Source organism: Dromiciops gliroides, chromosome 2, assembly GCF_019393635.1.
Source record: "Dromiciops gliroides isolate mDroGli1 chromosome 2, mDroGli1.pri, whole genome shotgun sequence".
Classification (NCBI taxonomy): Eukaryota; Metazoa; Chordata; class Mammalia; order Microbiotheria; family Microbiotheriidae; genus Dromiciops; species Dromiciops gliroides.
Genome location: NC_057862.1, coordinates 268275566 through 268292083, shown reverse-complemented (window position 1 = coordinate 268292083; position 16518 = coordinate 268275566). Strand labels below are relative to the sequence as shown.

Genomic DNA, 16518 nt, shown 5'->3' with positions numbered 1-16518 from the left:
TTTGGCTGGGATCCCCTGGGTCCAGGGGTGATGATTTGTCCACTGTGTCACTTAGCTAGGTGATGACATCTTTAGGGTTAAATCGAGGGGTGAAGGGAATTCACTGGGGGAGAGGGAAGGGCAGAATTGAAATCCTACATGAGTAACAGGAAAAGGCTTATGGAGTTGGAAAAAGAGATGGGAGAGGAGCAGGGCAGTAAATGAATTTTATACTCATCAGAAAAGGCTCAAAGACCTTAAACTCATCAGAGCTGCCTCAAGAGGGACTAACAGACACACCCAACTGGGTGGAGTAATCTGTTTAATCTGGGCAGTAAATGAGCCTAACACTCATCAGAATTGGCTCAAAGGACCTCAATCTCCTTAGAATTGGCTCAAGGAGGGAACAATGTACACATTCAATTGGGTGGAATAATCTCTCCAACCCAGCAGGAAAATAGGAGGGGAAGGGGATAAAGAGAGAGGGGCAAAAGAAGGAAGGGCAGAGTGGGGGAGGGGACAGACAGAAGCAAATCCCTTTTGAAGAGTGATAGGATGAAAGAAGATGGATAATAGAATAAATATCATGGGGAAGGGAATAGGATGGAAGGGAAACAGTTAACAATAGTAATCATGAAAAGAGAAAAGGGGGAAAAATTGTCCAAAAAAATATTTATAGCAACTCTTAGTGGAGGCTAAGAATTGAGAATCAAGGGAATGTCCATCAATTGAGGAATGATGGAAAAAGCTGTATTATATGATTGTAGTGGAATGGTCTTGTGCCATAGGAAATGACAAACAGGATGATCCCAGAAAAACCTGGAAAGACTAATGAACATCGATGTATAGTGAAGTGAGCAGAGCTGGGAGGACATTGTGCTTAGTGACAGCAGTATTGTTCAATGAGCAATTGTGAATGACTTAACTACTCTCAGCAGTGCAATGATCCAAGACAATCCCAAGGAATTAATGAGGAAGCTTACTATGCACCCCTATAGAAAGAACTGATCAAAAGAACACTGGAGGTTTGGATATATATAACCTGATTGCAATCTTGTGGAGGGGGGAAGAAAGGGAGGGAGGGAGGGAGAAAAAATTTGGAATTCTAAATCTTATGAAAATGAATGTTGAAAGGTAGACTATTCCTTCCTCTCCTAATTTACATATGGTATCAACATTAATGTCTAAATCATGTACCCATTTTGACCTTATTTTATTATAAGGTATAAGATGTTGGTCTATGCCTAGTTTTCTACCATACTCTCTTCCAGTTTTCTCAGCAGTTTTTGTCAAATACTGAGTTCCTATCCCAGAAGCTGGAATCTTTGGGTTTATCAAACAGTACATTACTAAAGTCATTTACTACTGTGTCTCTTGTACCTAGACTATTCCATTGATCCTCCACTCTATTTCTTAGCCGGTACCAAATAGTTTTGATGACTGCCACTTTATAGTAAAGCTTCAGATTTGGTACAGTTAGCCCACCTATCTGTGCATTTTTTTATTAGTTCCTTTGATATTCTTGACCTTTTGTTTTTCCAGGTCAATTTTGTTATTATTTTTTCTAGATCTATAAAATAATTTTTAGGTAATCTGATTGGTATGATACTGAAACAATAAGTTAATTTAAGTAGAATTGTCATTTTTATTAGCTCATCCTATTCATGAGCAATGGATATTTTTCCAATTATTTAGATCTGATTTGATTTGTGTGAAGAGTGTTTTGTAATTCTGTTCTAGAGTTCCTGGGTTTGTCTTGGCAAGTAAACTACCAAGTATTTTATATTGTCAACTGTTACTTTAAATGTAATTTCTCTTTCTGTCTCTTGCTGGTGGACTTTGTTGGTCATGTATAGAAATGCTGACGATTTATGTGGATTTATTTTATATCCTGCTACTTTGCTAAAGTTGTTCATTGTTTCAAGTAATTTTTGAGTTGATTCTCTAGGATTCTTTAAGTATACCATCATATCACCTGCAAAGAGTGATAGTTTTGTTTCCTCCTTGCCTATTCTAATTCCTTTAATTCCTTTTTCTTCTCTGATTGCTAAAGCTAACATTTCTAGTACAATATTAAATAATAGAGGTGATAATGGACATTCCTGTTTCACCCCTGATCTTATGGGGAAGGCCTCTAACTTATCTCCATTACATATAATGCTTCCTGATGGTTTTAGGTAGATACTGCTTATTATTATTATTTTTTTTTTTTTAGTGAGGCAATTGGGGTTAAGTGATTTGCCCAGGGTCACACAGCTAGTAAGTGTTAAGTGTCTGAGGCCAGATTTAAACCCAGGTACTCCTGACTCCAGGGCCAGTGCTCTATCCACTGCGCCACCTAGCTGCCCTGATACTGCTTAATATTTTAAGGAAAGCTCCACCTATTCCTAAGCTTTCTAGTATTTTTATTAGGAATGGGTGCTGTATTTTGTCAAAAGCTTTCTCTGCATCTGTTGAGATAATCATATGATTTTGGTTAGTTTTCTTATTGATGTGGTTGATTATGTTGATAGTTTTCCTAATGTTGAACCAGCCCTGCATTCCTGGTATAAATCCCATCTGGTCATAGTGTATTATCCTGGTGATCACTTGCTGTAATCTCCTTGCTAATATCTTATTTAAGATTTTAGCATCAATATTCATTAGGGAAATTGGTCTATAATTTTCTTTCTCTGTTTTGGCTCTGCCTGATTTTGGCAATCAACACCATATTTGTGTCATAAAAGGAATTTGGTAGCACTCCTTCGCCTATTTTTCCAAATAATTTGTATAAAATTGGAATTAATTGTTCTTTAAATGTTTGGTAGAATTCACTTGTAACCCATCTGGCCCTGGACATTTTTTCTTAGGGAGTTCATTAATGACTTGTTTAATTTCTTTTTCTAATATGGGCTTATTTGTTTTTTGTTTTTTATTTTTAATTTTTAGTGAGGCAATTGGGGTTAAGTGACTTGCCCAGGGTCACACAGCTAGTAAGTGTTAAGTGTCTGAGGCCGGATTTGAACTCAGGTACTCCTGACTCCAGGGCCGGTGCTCTATCCACTGTGCCACCTAGCTGCCCCCTAATATGGGCTTATTTAAGGATTTTATTTCCTCTTCAGTTAACCTGGGCAGTTTGTATTTTTGTGAATATTTATCCATTTCATTTAGATTGTCAAATTTATTGGCATACAGTTGGGCAAAATAGTTCCTAATTATTGCTTTAATTTCCATTTCATTGGTGGTGAAATCACCCCTTTCATTTTTGTTTGTTTTTTTGTTGTTGTTTTAGTGAGGCAATTGGGGTTAAGTGACTTGCCCAGGGTCACACAGCTAGTAAGTGTTAAGTGTCTGAGGCCAGATTTGAACTCAGGTACTCCTGACTCCAGGGTTGTGCTCTATCCACTGTGCCACCTAGCTGCCCCATACTCCTTTCATTTTTGATACTGGTAATTTGGTTTTCTTCTTTCTTTTTTTTTAAATCAAATTAACCAGTGGTTTATCTATTTTATTGGTTTTTTCATAAAACCAGTTCTTAGTTTTATCGATTAACCCTCATTGCCCTGCCAAAAAAAAAAAAAAAGAATAAGCTAAATTTCTTTGTCCAAATGAATGTACGTTCGGCTATCTTTTGGAGCAGCTGGAGTCAGGAGTTCCTGAGTTCAAATTCAGTCTCAAAGACTTGAAACTTACTAGCTGTGTGACCCTGGGCAAGTCACTTAACCCCAATTGACTCACTAAAAAAAACAAACAAAAAGAAAACAAAACAAAACAAAACCAAATGAGTATGTTATTCCCTCTTTGAATTGAATCTAATGAGAGTAAGGTTGAAACAATGTTCATTCCTCCCTGCTTTCCCTCTATTATAACAGATTTTTTTGTACCTCTTCATATGATGTAATTAACCCCATTCCACACAAACTCCTTTTTTTAACCCCTTAATTTTCTTTATATCATCACATAAATGACAACTTATGTTTATGCCCTCTGTGTATAATCCTTCTGTATACCAAAATAGATATACAGTTCTCAAGAGTTATAAGTATTGTGATGTTTAAAATCTAAATTGTGGTCGCCTTAAATCAGAAGCTTCAGCTCCAGTCTAGCCTAGAGTTCCAGCCTGGTTGGGTTCTTCCTGAAGTCCTCCTCCACGAGCCTGCTTTAATCAGGAACTCCCTCCTGCAAGCTGTTTGTGGAAGCTTTTTTATACATCTGGAACAGAGGCGGTCCTTACACACTGCTTCAAGGTGATTGGTTGGCATCATCCAAATCCATTGTCTTTGAAGTTGAGTTCACAGTCTAGTTTCTGAGAACAATACCTTCTTAAGGGATAGCCAGGTGTGATTACAATACAATTAACTTGAAGTAGGCTTAATTAGCAGTCAATCACTCTCACTTGATTCAATCAGTATAGATTAATCTCCCGGTGGGTCTTTGAGCATCTGCTAAATCCCATTATTTCATCACATTCCCCCCTTTGTTTCTTCTAGGAACAGGTGTTCCTAGATGAAACAGTAAAAAAATAATTAAGTCTTTGTAAGTCTTTGCTCAGTTCTCTTGTCTTCTTGGAGTGGGTAAGATGTCATCAGGAGGAAGCTGGATTCTGGTCTGGAAAGCTGGATTCTTCTTTAACTGAATTGCTAGATTTTTTACTAAACCTTAGCATAGCGTTGTCAATGATCAAATTTAGTACATTCCATTACATTCCCTCCTTTATATAATAGAGGGTTGAGGTAGTTATGCAATCTATAACACTTCTTACCACCATGTGTCTGGATCAAAACCAAATTTAGTAATGCGTTCAGGACACCTGAAAATGTTATGGAAAGGTTATCATACCACATCTCATGGTTTTGAGACATCCAGTAATTGTTCTAGTAATTCTGACTATGCCATCAGATTTAGTGAAAGAAAAAGAAAACTTTTAGAAGGGAGAGAGGAAGAAACTGGACTGTGTCCAGCAATTATGGTCTATATAGTTGCCATCATAAGCAAACCATAGACTTACATGTACCTGTCTCTCCTCCTGTTGTACATATATTCTCTACAGGGCCTATATCAAACTCATTGTAAGAGCAGTTAGTCTCAGAGATGATAAGTTTCCATAATTCATAAATCTCATATTAATTTCACCAAAGACAGTATGATGGTAAAAATGCATGTTATGCTGCATAACTGATGATGTACTTGTAATATATACAATAATTCCAAACCATACCCACAATATACATAGTCACAATGACATGTAAATGATATATGAATGTAAATGACTGATAATATTAGACATTATTACATAATCTTCTTTTAGCAAGTAAACACATTATCTTATACATGCATTCTCTATCTAATATGACAGTAACAGATACTTAAAGTGATAAACAATTCATCAAAAAGAAATAAGACTCAATATTCAATATGTCCATTGATAAATCAAGCAATAGGTTTTAAACATAATACCATAAACAGACTCATTAAACTCATGGTTCAAAAAAAAACCAAACAAACAAGCGGTTTACCTGCAGAAGGAAAAGCTTGTTAAGGTTAAAGTATTTAAGCAGTCAGAATTTGGGGTATGCCACATTGTTTTAACTGGTTCCCCAATTTTCTGCATGTCAAAGTGGCAGGGGTTTCCGAATTGTCATTAGTTTTTCTAATGCTATCATAATGTTCTTTATGGTAGAAAATGTGGAGTTCTCTAGCATCAGTTTTGTCTGTGCCACTGATTTTCAATAGGGGCTGATTCAGCTGATGAACTACCACATTCAGTTGATGATGTCTAGCAAATGCTGCAATCATATCATTCCCTCCCCACTTTCCAAGTTGTTTCAATTCATTAACATATTCTTCAAAAGGAGAGTTATTCATTGTAAAAGATTCAAAATCAGTTCTATGGTTAAGCATATAGGAAGCAAATTCTTATCTGTGTCTGAGATGATTCCTACAGTGACCTTCTAGCTGATCTGCTAAGGCCCTAAAGAGGCAATTTCCATCTCCCAATACTTTATGAAGACTGAGTCCCAAAGCATTTAACTGATCAGTGGGACTATCAAATGGGAACTGCCTGTTGCTGTTGGGCTCTCTTTGCTCTTTAACAGTTGCTATTGTTAGGGTTTTTTGCTCTTTAGTGTCTACTTGAGTTTTATCTGAAATCTCTTTACCTATGAATGGTGCAGGCTTTACATGAGAACAATGAATCCAAGAGTCTTTTTCACCAATTTTAATGGCAGTAGGAGTTGTCAATAATACCTGAAAAGGTCCCTCCCAAGCAGGCTGTGTTCCACTGGTTCTCTGAAAATTCTTTACATATATTTTGTCTCCTGGATTTAATTCATGCAAGGAAAAATCTAAAGGACCAGCCTGGACCACAGCTCCTGCCTCATGGAGTTCACGTTGTCTAGTCTGTAATTCCTGTATATAGGAGGCAACAGAAGTATCACCTCCCACCAGTGATGTATAAACTGGGGAAAAAATTTTAGCTTGGATAGGAGGGTGACCAAAAAGCATTTCATAAGGAGATATATGAAGTTCTCCTCTTGGTCTACTGCGTAGATAGAATAATGCCAATGGTAGAACATCAGGCCATTTCAAATGGGTTTCAGTACATAATTTGCCAATCATACTCTTAAACTCTTTATTCATACGTTCAACCTGGCCTGAACTTTGTGGGTGGTAGGGCATGTGGAATTTTGGAGTCACTCCCAAGAAAGAGTAGATTTGGGATAAAATCGAATCAGTAAAATGTGTGCCTTTGTCAGAATCAATGCGGGCTGGTGGGCCAAAACGAGGAACTATCTCTTTAAGAAGAGTCTTGGTTTAGTTTGGGTAAGTGGTAGAGAAAGCTATCCCTGGTGTTTAAAATGTGGTGCTCTCCGCTGACTTCTGTCTGGTTTTGGCTTTTCTACATAAAGAGGATTGTTGAGCAAAATCTGAGCCTTAGGTTCAAACTGAACAGACCAATCCCAAACGGTGAGGAGACTCAAAGGATTGCTTTGTGAGTCCTGGCTTTCCTTACCCATGTTAATATCTTTCTGATATGGTAAATTGAAGAAGAAGGTACTAAAAATAGGTATGTACAGGCTATCTGACAAAACAGTCAAGTAAGTCTCTGTGAACTCAAAAGCTGGAGGATGCTGTTGTACCAACTGCCAAACACAGTCTAAGAAAAGCAGGAAAACAGGAACCTCCTCTTTATCATTCTGGCGTAGATGGTTGCATCAATCCAAGAAACAGTGCCCGCCCATTACCCATTCTTTTTGGATGAGGTTCTGAAAAACCAAACCTGATTCTACAGTATGGGTCCATCATCACTTGTACCAGAGAGGAGATTATGTAGCACAGGTCAGATGCATTCTCCTCTATGAGAAGAACATTTGCATTTTGTACTTCCAAACATTCAACAACTTCTATTGCTTTTTTCAGACAGCGTCTGATGATGTCCAGCCAGTCACTACTTTCCAATAATGAAAACCATTTCACGTCTGTGTCCCAAAATTCAGAACTGTTGTCTATTAGGAATAGCTGTTTAAATTTAGAGTACGAGGCCTGGATTTCCTGTAGGGATATGAAAGTATTTGACAGTTCTTCAGTTTTAAATTTTCATAAGGTGGCTTGTGGATGATCTTGTAAATTCTATCCAAGAAAGCCTTCTGTACTTGTAAAATGGAGTCATCCTGTTCTTTGGGGAAAGCTGACATTTTCAGAAGAGCACAACCATTATGGCAAGACCAACACCAAATTGGTATACCTCGTCTTTGAAAACATGAGATATCCTCTTCAGGCAGAGAAACAGGAACAACAAAGTAGGCTGGCAGTTTTTCACAGACTTTATAGCCTTCATTGGCACTCACTGCTTTGTATTTTATATTTCCTTTCGTTCGCTCCAGCTCCCAATGCCAGTCTTTAATCGTGTCAAACATCACAGTTTGGTGTGGGGGGCCTGTGGCTGTACTGTTTTGTTTAGCACTTGCATAGGAAAACAGAAACAATCGCTTAAGTAGTTTAGGAGCCTGGGTATGATGAATTATGCCACTGACAATCCTTTTTGAGAAATGTCTCTGGAGCAAAGCAAAAGGAAATAAAGAGGACAAGCGAGCAGGCTTCCTTAGTAGTGAAAGGGTATCCAGAGGAGAGGCCATCTGGCTGTTGTGCTTTTCATCAATTTTCTTTTGCAAGCTCTGAACCTCTTCCATCATTTCCAAGACTCTGTTCATAGTGGCCACTGGGCCACCTCCCAGGATCTGGGCTTCTGGAATCCAATGCAGGCAGCGCTGGGCCCAGACTTTAATTTCCGGACCCTCTATGTGAGGGAGCAACAGTCGGTGATCGTCAACAGTTTTGCTGTGCCAGCTATCATAGAATTCTCGAAAACTGTCATGAAGTTCATCAGAAGAATTGATTAGTTTGCTAATTCTCTCGCCCAGGTTTTTGATTAAGTGGTCTGTTTCTTCCCTGAAAAATCCTCTTTTGGGAGATGATAACTTCCTCTTCCTTTGTGTACCTCAGGCAGAAGTGAAATACTCGGAGGTCTTTGCAGTGGATGACGAGCTTTTCAGGGTATTTCTTCAGTTGTCCAAACAATGGTTTTTTTTCTCATCAAACACTCCATAAATTTCGTCAACACAGTGCAATGTAATATCATTTTCTCCTATCACCTTATTCTTAAATTGAGGCTCATTATCATCCAATGTAGATACATCTCCGAGGAAGGCAATCTTGAAGTCTGTGCAAACGAGTTTCCCACAGATTCTATGCTGACCTGAATCATCCTGGATACATTTAAGCACTGTGCTGGCTTCACAAAGAAGTTGTTCACCTGGTAACAAGTGAAGATTTACTTCCTTTTAATTATACAAAAGGACACGATCCTATTCAAGTGGCAAGTTATAACACCTTGCAGTAAATTAACACTCCTAGAGATAGTTTCAGTTGCATAGTCTTTCAATAACCATGTTAAACAAAATACAAAACAAGGACCGTCCATTTTCCTAACCACTGGGCTAGTGATGACATAGCTGAAATCACAAAAATTCTCTCCATATTAGGCCATACCATGATACATTTCAGTGCCTAGAGACAGAACATCTGACATCCATTACAATCTTCATGGTTCCTCCTTTTCCACAGTTTCTGAGCAACTGAAAAGAAAATTAAGTCACACGTCACCTAGATCAACAAACTCATCTTGTTTGGCCAAGTCTTCCTCATCTCCCAAAACCTTCCAACTATTGGTGGGCAAAACTGGCTTAAGGGATAGCCAGGTGTGACTACAATCCAATTAACTTGAAGTAGGCTTAATTAGCAGTCAATTACTCTCACTTGATTCAATCAGTATAGATTAATCTCCAGGTGGGTCTTTGAGTATCTGCTAAATCCCATTATTTCATCACAGTATTATTTTCCTATGTAGGGATGTAAACTGTTTAACCTTATTGAATAACTTTTCTCCCCCTGTTTACCTTTTTAAACTTCTCTTGAGTTTTGTGTGTTGAGATTAAATTTTCTATTTGGTTCTGTTCTTTTCATATGGAAACCTTGAAAGTCCCCTATTTCATTGAATGTCCCATCTTTTCCCCTGAAAGAGAATGATCAGTTTTGCTGAGTAATAGATTCTTGGCTGCAATCCAAGCTCCTTTGCCTTCTGGAATACCATATTCCAAGCCTTGCAATCCTTTAATGTTGAAGCTGCCACGTCCTGTGCAATCCTGGTTGTGGCTCCATGATATTTAAACTGCTTCTTTCTGGCTGCTTGGAGTATTTTCTCCTTCACTTGATAATTCTGGAATTTGGCTACAATATTCTTTGTAGTTTTCCTTTTGGGGTCTCTTTCAGGAAGTGATTGGTGGATTCTTTCAATGATGATTTTATCCTCTGATTTTATAATATCAGGGCAGTTCTCCTTGATAATTTCCTGGGATATGGTGTCTAGACTCTTTTTCTGATCATGGCTTCCAGACAGTCCAATAATTCTCAAATTGTTTCTCCTAGATCTATTTTCCAGGTCAGTTGTCTTTCCAATGAGTTATTTCACATTTTCTTCTGTTTTTTCATTCTTTTGATTCTGTTTGACTGATTTCTGGTGTCTCAAGGAGTCATTAGCTTCCAATTGTGCAATTAAAAATTTTAAAGCATTGCTTTCTTCAATGAGATTATGCACCTCCTTTTCCATTTGGCCAAATGAATTCTTTAAGGAATTGTTTTTCTTCAGTCAATCTTTGTGCTTCCTTTTCCAAGCTGCTGATTCTTTTTTTGTTTGTTTGTTTTGTTTTGTTTTTTTGTTTTTTGCAGGGCAATTGGGGTTAAGTGACTTGCCCAGGGTCACACAGCTAGTAAGTGTTAAGTGTCTGAGGCTGGATTTGAACTCAGGTCCTCTTGAATCCAGGAGTGGTGCTTTATCCACTGTGCCACCTAGCTGCCCCCTGATTCTTTTTTCATAATTTTCTTGTGTTGCTTTCATTTCTCTCCCCATTTTTTCTTCTACCTCTCTCAATTGATTTTTTTTTTTTTTTTTTTGCTGAGGCAATGAGGGTCAGGTGACTTGCCCAGGGTCACACAGCTAGTAAGTGTCAAGTGTCTGAGGCTGGATTTAAACTCAGGTCCTTCTGACTCCAGGGCCGGTGCTCTATCCACTGTGCCATGTAGCTGCACCCCTCCCCCCACCCAGTGGATAGAGCACAACCCTGGAGTCAGGAGTACCTGAGTTCAAATCTGGCCTCAGACACTTAACACTTACTAGCTGTGTGACCCTGGGCAAGTCACTTAACCCCAATTGCCTCACTAAAACAACAACAAAAAAACAAACAAACAAAAATGAAAGGGGTGATTTCACCACCAATGAAATGGAAATTAAAGCAATAATTAGGAACTATTTTGCCCAACTGTATGCCAATAAATTTGACAATCTAAATGAAATGGATAAATATTCACAAAAATACAAACTGCCCAGGTTAACTGAAGAGGAAATAAAATCCTTAAATAAGCCCATATTAGGGGGGCAGCTAGGTGGCACAGTGGATAGAGCACCGGCCCTGGAGTCAGGAGTACCTGAGTTCAAATCCGGCCTCAGACACTTACACTTTGTAATTCTGTTCTAGAGTTCCTGGGTTTGTCTTGGCAAGTAAAACTACCAAGTATTTTATATTGTCAACTGTTACTTTAAATGTAATTTCTCTTTCTGTCTCTTGCTGGTGGACTTTGTTGGTCATGTATAGAAATGCTGACGATTTATGTGGATTTATTTTATATCCTGCTACTTTTTTTTAAAATCCTTTTTAAGCTCTTCCAAGAAGGCTTTTTGATCTTGAGGACAAATTCATCTTCCCTCTTGAGGCTTTACATGTTGGCAATTTGAGAGTATTGTCCTCATCTGAGTTTGTGTTTAGCTCTTCTCGGGGGACACAGGAACTCTCAATGGTAAGAGCTTTTTTTGTTTCTTACTCATGTTGCAGCTTTTTTTTTTAAGTTGAAGTCTGTTCCTGGGGCCCCAGGGTCCCTGTTTCAAGCTTCTTGTGCTGGGGGATAGGGGCTGTGTCACTGGCTTTTCTACACTGAGGCCTCTATGGCTTGTAGATTTCTCACTGCCCTGAGCTTGCTCCCTGTGCTTGCTCTTGACATGCTGTGATGGCCAGGTCTAGTCCTGTGGGTGGCCTTCTAGCTGGCAGCCTGGCTTCTCAGCTGGTGCTGGTGGATCTTACCACTGGCCTGCTGCACCATCAACTTTCTGAGTAAGGATCAAGGGGCCTCAGTTGCTTGGCTGTGGCCTAGAACTTCCTACTTACTTGCCCTGACCCCCTCCATGCTGCTCTGCGCTGAGGTGTGCTGCGCCCTCTTTTTGCCCGAGTGAGACGGACCTTTCCTGAAGTCTTCTAAATTATCTTCAGTTGGAAGATTGTGTCTCTCTGTCTTTTTGTAGGTTCTGTAGTTTCAGAATCCATTTAGAGGCTTTATTTAATGTTCTTTTTGAGGGAACCAAAGGAGAGCTCAGGAAACTTGCTGGCTTCTCTTCTCCATCTTGGCTCTGCCCCTCCCTCCCTCCCCCGCCTTTTTTTAACATTGCATATATTTTCAAACTTTTTTATCCATTGATTAGTTTTGCTGATATTTTCTCTTCTTCCTCTTTTTTTCCCTTTAAAAATATAATCTCTTATATGGGATGGCTCTCTGAGAAGGGGAAGGGAATAGATACTGGTTGAAATTTTGGTGACATAAAAATAAAAGATAACATTTATTTAATAAAAACATTAAAAATAATTTAATAACTCCATGAGACAACAGGAAATATTAAAATAAATTCAAAATATTGAAAAATAAAGTATAGGCATTTCATATTAAAAGCAGCTGACCTATAAAAAAAATAGATTAAGGGGGGATACTTTTAGTATCCTTGAAAGCTCTGTCATATTTCAAGAGACTGGGAATGAAAACTGTTCAGACCTATTCGAACCAGAAGGCAAAGTGAAAAGAGAAACAATTGGTCATCTCCTGAAAGAAAGTCTCAAATGAAAACTCCCAGGAATGTCATAGACAAAATCTATAGTTTCTAGGTCAAAGAAAAAATCTGCAAATAGCCAGAAAGGAAGAGTTCAAGTACCAAGGAGACACAATCAGGATCATGTAAGATTTGGCAGGTACCACTATCAAAGTGAGCAAAGTTTTGAATGATATTCTCAAAGACAAAAAATGTAGGCTTTCAGCTAGGAAGAAATTTACCTAGGAAAATGAAAAAATAATCATATGGGGAAGATAGGTAGATAGATAGATAGATATACACACAAACATATGTGTGCATATATATATATATATGTGTGTGTGTGTGTGTATTTAAGTATATTGGTGGTTGTTGTTCTTCATTCTCAAAGAAAACCAAAATGATATCACTATGTTGGGGTCAAGGTACAGTTTGTCCAATTGTAGATCATCAGACCAACACAAACTTGGTATGAACACAAATAGTCCACATTTTGAAGTGGAAATGTTTCTAAATGTGCACATCTCATTTCTTTTGAGTTGCAATTCTGCTTGCTCATAGAATACAATGCAGCAACACTATGCTAGGTGGTCCTGTGCCAGTGTTTCCTATGTTTTCACAATCAATTCCAAAATCTTCAGAAAGACCTTGGAAATATCCTTGTATCACTTCTTCTGACCTCCAAGTGAGTGCTTGCCTTATGTAAGTTCTCCATAAAATAGTCTTTTAGGCAAATGTACTTTTGGAATTTGAACAATGTGTCCAGACATTTGGAGTTGGCCTCTCTGCAGTAGAGTTTGAATGCTTGGCAATTCAGCTCAAGAAAGGACCTGTGTCTGTACCTTATTTTGCCTGGTGAGCTTCAGAGATCCTCCTGAGTTCAAATGGAAGGCAATTTAGTTTCTTTCATGGTGCTGGTATACTGTCCAGGTTTCACAGGCATACAACAATGTCAGCTCTCTAGACCTTCAGTTTGGTAAGCAGTCTAATACCTCTTCTCTCCCACACTTTGGAAGCCTCCCAAACACTGAGCTAGCTCTGGTAATGTGTGTATTAACCTCATTATCTATGTGGACATCCCTGGAAAGTATACTTCCAAGGTGAGTGAATTTATCCACAGCACTCAAAATGTATCCATTTTACTGTAACCAATGGTTTCACATACGCATAGTTTCTACAAAACAGAAAACCTCTGGTTTTTTGGTGTTTAACTATTAGACCAAAATTAGCACAAGCAAGCAAGAATTGATTCCATATTTTATTGCATTTCAGCCTCAAAAATTGCATTGGGTGCACAATCATCTGTGAACAAAAAGCCAGCTTCCCTCCACTTTAGTCTTGGCCTGCAGGCTTTTCAAATTAAATAATTTACTGTCAAGGGTAGTAGCTAATCTTGATAATGTTTTGTCTTTGTTGAAAGTGTCTGACAACATTGCAGAAAATATCACGCATCGAGGCAAGCACAGCCAACCTGCTTCATTCCATTAGTGACTGGGAAAGCATGAAATCATTGTCCATTATCCAGAACCTGGGCAAGCATGCCATCATGAAACTGATGTACAATACTGATGAACTTCTCTGTGCAACCAAATTTTGCCATAATTTTCCACAAACCCTCATGACAGACAGTGTCAAAAACTTGTTAGATCTTTGAACGTTGTGTATGGACCTCTGTTCTGCTTCTGGAATTTCTCTTGGAGTTGTTAAGTAGCAAATACCACATTGAACATTCCTCAACCCTTTCTGAAGCCACAATGGATCTCCAGTAGATGACCATCTTCTAAGTGAAGGTTCAGCCTATTAAGGGAGATTCTGGCAAGAATCTTGCTGTCAGCGACTAAGAGAAAAACCTCCCTGTGTTTTCTCTTTTCTTTGTAGAGATGGACAGTGGAGCATTCTAGAATTCCTGGGGAATATCCTCCTCTTGCCATGTAGCCCAGAAAAATTGTGTCAGCTTTTATATGAAGCAGTGACCCTCTGCCTTAGTAAATCTCAGCTGGAATAGAATTAGCACCTGGTTTCTTTTCCACTTGAGAGGAGCCTAATGACATTCAAAAACCTCTTCAATAAGAAAGTCAGCTATGAGAGGGATTGACTTCAACCTGAGCTATATGGTAAAATCGATCAGTATTGATTGATAGTGGTTGAGAACACTAGGAAGTGTTCAGCTCATCTCTCCAAGGTCATGTCCTATCACTAATCAATGTGGCTCTGTCAGCTATGAGTAATTAAGATGCACTATTTACCTTTAGCCCATATATAGCCTTCCAGGACATAATGAAAGCACTTTGATTTTTCTATTAGTGTAAAATGGAATTTCATCTCCCTTCTTACTGAGGTAAAGATTCCTGTATCCTCTTTAAGTTTCACTTGCACTTTATTTTTTGCGGGGAAATGGGGGTTAAGTGACTTGCCCAGAGTCACACAGCTAGTAAGTGTCAAGTGTCTGAGGCCGGGGATTTGAACTCAGGTACTCCTGACTCCAGGGCCGGTGCTTTATCCACTGCACCACCTAGCTGCCCCCTGCACTTTATTTTTGATGGAGTTAAACACTGCCTCTTAAAGACAGAGGAACTATCCTGCTGGTAAATCCTGTGGAGTTCTCATTTTTTGTTTAGCAGCTACTGAATTTCCCCATCATTTTCATCAAAGCAGTCTTGATGTTTGCCAGTGTTCTGGCCCAGATGAGTGAATGCAGTGCTGCACACCAAATCCCCTGAAAGCTGTCCACTTCCTTTTCTGCTTGTGTTGCCAACTGTGTGTTGCCTCAGCTTTTGCTCCAAGTTAGCAATGAACTGTTTCTGCTCAGAGAAACATTTTAATCTGTTGGTAGTCATCTTGCCTAGGGCTGCTGCTTTTTGTTGAATGTGAATGTTTAGCTTGTAGAGGATAAATCTATGATCAATCCAACACTCTGTGCCACACATCATCTTCATCACTCTCATATCCTATGTTTTCCTTGCAATGACATAGTCTATTAATGCAAGATATTTGTAGTGAGGTTGCATACATGAAGTCTTATTGCATTTAGATAAATGGAAGACAGTGTTGGTGATAATAAGGTCATGAGATGCATAAGTTTTCCATAGTAAGTAACCACTGCTGTTGATGTTTCTGATTCTGTTCTTCCCAAGAGTTCTCTGCCATGTCTGATAGTCTGTGCCTTCTATTGTATTAAAATCACCAAGAATTATAAGCTTAGCCGTTTTTAGCATGATGCTTATGAGGGTCTTCAGGTCTTCATAAATTTTTTCTTTGACCTCATTAGGTCCATTATGGTGGGAACAAATGCACTGATGATAGCATGTGGTACTTTCCTGAAAGTGACAATCATACTTGAACTCAGGTCCTCCTGAATCCAGGGCCAGTGCTCTATCCACTCTGCCACCTAGCTGCCCTGATTAGATTAGTTTTGATTGCAAAAATCTACTCCTGCTCCACAGTGCTCCACATCACTGCAACCATTTCTCCCAAAAAGGTGTAATTTGCCAGTGCCAGTGCCTTCTTTGATGCATCAACACTATGCTACGTGGTACTGTGCCAGTGTTTCCTATGTTTCACAATCAATTCCAAAATTCTTCAGAAAGACCTGCTATTTGGATGTAATACCTGCCGAGTTCTCTTGCGACAAGAGCTATTCATCTTTCAGGTCTACTGGACTTCATGTTGTCATAAGTGTGTATACATTCCATGTACCAGTGACGAATTGAATCATCTTTACAAAAGTTTTTGTACTTTTTTTGTGTTTTGACCACAGTGTAGGATCCCTTGCCTGCTACACTAAGTAGGCCAGGGTTAGATTAGGTTAGCAGACAATTTTTAGAGCACCTTTTCCAGCCCCTTCCTCCATCAGCAGGTGAGCTGTGCAGTACTTTAAAAAGTCTACTCAGGGGGCAGCTAGATGGCGCAATGGTTAAAACACTGGCTCTGGATTCAGGAGTACCTGAGTTCAAATCCGGCCTCAGACACTTGACACTTACTAGCTGTGTGACCCTGGGCAAGTCACTTAACCCCCATTGCCTGCCAAAAAAAAAAAGTCTACTCAGACACTCAGGAGGCTGCTGACTCCAAATACTGCCTCAGTCCAGTAAGAAGGC

General features: G+C 39.0%; 1 pseudogene; it reads right to left on the bottom strand.

Moving 5' to 3' along the window:
• Nucleotides 1-6746: 6746 nt before the first annotated feature.
• On the bottom strand, nucleotides 6747-15366 carry LOC122738707 (annotated as a pseudogene).
• Between the last annotated feature and the right edge of the window lie 1152 nt (nucleotides 15367-16518).